Raw genomic sequence first — 4767 nt, forward strand, 5'->3', positions numbered from 1 at the left:
GCTGCACTGTAATGCGCTGATCATGAATCCTACCAAATGTCTAGCCATTTGAGCAGTCGTGTCAACCTCATATGGAAATTTTCCTTGTAGCTTTCTCTTCAGAAGAAAATGCAAAGCCAGAGAGAAAATAAGAAAATTGCTGAGATTTGAGAGCCCAACATTCTTGCTTCGGCCCTCAGAACCACAAAGAGAGCAACTGCCAGGGCACAATAGACGGAGCTGTAAGGATGCTCGTACAAAAAGACTTGTGCAGGTGAGCTCTAGAAAGTGAAAGGCATATTACACATGCTAGCCCTTGAGTAAGGAGTGGCAGCTATTATCCCAAGGTTGAAGAGAACCCCCTTTACCCTTCCAATACCTGTAAGCAGCAAGGCTAGGGATGAGGAGGAAGAAAACAATTCTGACCCCATGGTGTCTGTTCTTTACCCAGTAGAAAAAAATAGAGAGAAAGAAAAAAAGAGAGAGAGAGAAAGAAAAAGAGAGAGAGAGAGAGAGAGAGAGAGAGAGAGAAATGGTTCCAGTTTATGTGTCAGTCATACTTAAAAAAAATGGGTTGCCACTGTCTGAATGTGTCCCCCAAAATTCATACATTGAAGCTTAATCACCAATATGTCAGTATTGAGAGGCAGGGCCTTTAGGAGAATATTAAGTCATGAGAACAGAGTCTTCATAGATGGAATTAGGGTGCTTATACAAGGGCTTCAGGGAGTGGGTTTGCTGTCTTCTGCTCTTACACTATGTGAAAACAGTGTTTGTCCCCTTTGGAGGATGCAATGTTCAAGGTGCCATCTTGGGAGCAGGGACAGCAGCTCTTGCCAGACACTGAACCTGCTGCTATATTTATCTTGGATTTCACAAACTCCAGAACTAGGGCCGGCCCGGTGGCGCACTGCTACAGTGCACCTCTTGGGAGCACGGCGGCGCTCCCGCTGAGGGTTCGGATCCCACATACAGACCTGCCGCTCACTGGCTGAGCAAGGTGCGGGCGCAACACCGAGGGTTGCAATCCCGTTGCCGGTCCCGGTCCAGTACGGGCGCGACACTGAGGGTTGTGATCCGTTGCTGGTCACGAAAAAAGACAAAAAAACCCAATAAAAAACAAAAACAAAAACAAAAACAAAAAACAATTAAACAAACTCCAGAACTGTAAGGAAATAAATTTCTATTGTTTATAAATTATCCAGTCACAGGTATTTTGCTATAGGGGCATAAACGGACTAAGATAAATATCTTACCTTACCTTTCATCAAATTCCCACCTCTAAAGTGGACTGGGAAAGATTCATCATCTCATTTCTATTATCTGTTTTGTATCTTCTAGCACCTTCCTATACTCATTCAGTTCCATCCTATCTTGTTTTATTCTGCTTATTTTATTTGCCTCTCTTTGTTAATTTCTTCATGAAAATCTGGACCAGTCATCAGTCTGTGTGCTGGAGACCCCACAAAATTGGACCTGCAGTACTTATTCACCTTGCAAGAGCTCAAAAAAAGATCAAAATCAAGAATGGGCCAGGATGTTCATTCTTGGCAAAGTCAGATATTTTATATTCAGAAGAATATAACAATTTGGAAAACAGTCACCATTCCAATGGGGTTTTGATAAGAATTTCACCCAACCAGTGCAGCTGTGTTAGATACCAGAAATATAATGGAAAACCATGGCTCCATGGGGAGTTTGCTCTAGTGGAAATGCATCTGTATAGATTCCTATTAAAGAAGACAAATTGCCACATTTTACCTGTCAGGGATTTTTTAAGTCTACATACGCAAAGTCAAGGCTGTTACCAGCTTGTAAACACAGAGTCCCCTGGGAACATTCACAATCTGACGTCTTTCCGTGTCTGCTGCAGTTGGTCTGAGATAGCAAAAACGCAAGTGATTCCCCAAAGACTACCTATACCAGCAGGCTTGGTGCTTTTGTTTGTAACTGGCAGAGATTGTGAAATAAAGCATACATATTTTTAACTCTTGACACTTCTGCCAGACTGAAGTAAAAAAGCAATTCAAAGTGGTCAGTCTGGGGTTGTGGAAAGAGGGCTGGATTTGAATGCAGAAAGATGTGAGTTTGAATCCAAGCTCCATCACTGTCAGTATGAGAGTGTCTAAGATGCACTTTGATTGGGGTAGTGATACTTGCTGGGGTTGGTGTGGTGAAGGGAAACAACGTGTAAGACAGTCTCATTGCAGTGGCCACAGTTCAAAAGGAGAGTGATGATTAGTTATGCTGACTCTACTACACATAAAAATAAAGTTAAAATTTGTGCTTTAAGTTTATTCTCTGAGTGACATTTAAGATAGTTTGTCTAATACATGTGCACGAGAGAAACACACCCAAAGAAAAAATAGCTGAAATGTATTGAACACACGTATTTGCCAGGTCCCATTCTAAAAAAAATTACACGCATGAACTCAATCATTTATACTAACTCTAATTCTTATTCTAATATTACCTTCCTTTTGCAGTTGTGGTAACTAAGGCTCAGTGAGGTTAAATAATTTACCCAAGTTACATAGGTAGTAGGTAGTGTAGATAAATAGACTCAGGCAGTCTGTTTCTACAGCCTATGCACTTACTTAATATACTATATGTCTCTACCTTCCCTAAATAGTCAACAGTATTTTTAGAGCAAAAAGGAGGCTAATGCAGTGGCAATTTAACTGAGAGATATGATCTCTTTGTCTTAATAAGTTTTAAGTTGGAAAAAAAAACAACACCTCATTTAGTCATTTTAGTCATCATGTGGTTAGTTGCTATAACATTATAACACAGACTATATGTAGTCCAGATTATACAGGTGAGAGAATAAGACAGAGTAAGGACTGGAATGACCAAGAGTAGTCTTCATTCATTTGTCCATCCATCCATCCATTCATCCACCCATCCATCTACTTATCTGTTTTGATTGTAGTGAAGTGATACATAATAAAATTTTGGAGTTAGGCAGACCTAAATTCTAGTTCCAGTTTTATCCTTTACTAATTGAGTGATCTTGAGGAAGTAAGGTGACCTGATTAAGTCTCCTGAGGTACAAATTTTTAAAAAAATGTACTTAATAGGGATGTACCTTAATAGGGATGAACTAAATGATATGGTACTTGTAGACTTCTAAGCACAGTATCTAGTATAAAATGAACACTCCATAAATTATGGCTGTCAGTATTAACATTAAGGCTTTCATGTGCCAGGCGATCCAGGAGAGAAAGAGAATTCTGGAGTAAAATCTTTGAGCATTGGGAGGGGCAGAGATCTAATTCACAGGTATGGCTGGAATATGAAATGTGTGCATGTGTTGTTGGTGGTGATCGGGGTGGGAGAAATTGAGGCCAAATAAGGCAGATGAGCCAGAGATTAGACAGATTATAGTTTTATAGGAACTAAATCGTGAAGGATATTGCATGCCGGGCTTAGATGCTTGTACTTTGTCTTTTGGGATATGGGGGTCTGTAAAGGGTTCTAGGTATAGGAATGAAATATTCCAATGAGCTTTACTTCTGCTGAGCTTCGAGGCATTTTTTGGATTTGAACAAATGAGAGGGTAAAAGAGAGAACATTCTAGGCAAGAAGGTCAACAGCAGTGATGAAGCAGAGTGTGAATGACTTTGGCATATGTGGAACCAGTAGAAATTGAATCCTAACAGGGAGGATGCCTCTGGGGAGAGTAGAAATTGAGAATCATATTTAAAGGCTCTGGAGTCAGTTTTCTTACTAGGGCCTAACTCGGTCACATACCATCACTGTGACCTTGGACATGATACCTAATTTCTCTCTATCTAAACCATTGGTAGAAAAAAATGGAGATGATAATAGTACCTCCATTGTAAAAAGAACAAAAATAATATGGATAAGGTATTGCCTGTGTGCCTGGCACACAGTAAACTCTCCTTAAATATGAGATATTATTATATGTAGCATCTTGGGAGCTGGGAGAGTATATGAGAGATTGGTTTCAGGTTTATGGAATGTAATGGGAACAAACATGATTGAAAACTCTATGATTTCTGGAGGCTGATAACATTATGTAAATCTAAATATTGATCCCTAATATCCAGATTCATCATTGAAATGGCCAAGGCTTATAACAGGATTCATCTACACTAGCACTTGAGATAGCACAAAGATCAGAATAGCTGTTTAGGGTTTAAAAACTACAAAGTTGAGTGCTGGAAATGGAACGATAGTTGTGAGTAGCTCTCAAAACCAAAAAAAAAAAAAAAAAAAGTTACTATCTAACCAAACAAAAGGTGCATCTCCATGCTGCTACCAAATTTTCTTATTTTATGAACCAAAATGGGCTAAAAACAAAATTCAGTGCTTCAGAAGAATGTTTGGCTGCTGGTTATTTCTCTGTATGACAGCCAGCACCAGAGAGCACATAGCCTCTTACTTTAGCCTCCTTCAGAAGGGGTTTTTATATTCTCCAGAAACCCAAAATATAAATAGAATCTTATTTCACCTATCACAAGAGTAGGTTACCACTTACCTGTTCCTTTATTTTATCATAAAATTCCTTTTTTAAAGTTAATACATGTTCAATGAATTAAACTGGATAGAAAGATCTTTTGTCAAGTTTTTTTGGTTCAGTAGCAATATATATTTCTAGGTCCGTTGTATTCATTAAAGATCACAGCAAGCAGGCTTTTAAATAGTAATCATACATTTTACTCTGGGGCTACACACTTAATGTCTGCAACTAAGGTACAAGTGAGAAAAGACACTGATTTGATTTTGTGATAACAGATTTAACTCTCAGCATTAAGAAATTTC

Source organism: Galeopterus variegatus, unplaced genomic scaffold (assembly GCF_000696425.1).
Source record: "Galeopterus variegatus unplaced genomic scaffold, G_variegatus-3.0.2 Scaffold3464, whole genome shotgun sequence".
Classification (NCBI taxonomy): Eukaryota; Metazoa; Chordata; class Mammalia; order Dermoptera; family Cynocephalidae; genus Galeopterus; species Galeopterus variegatus.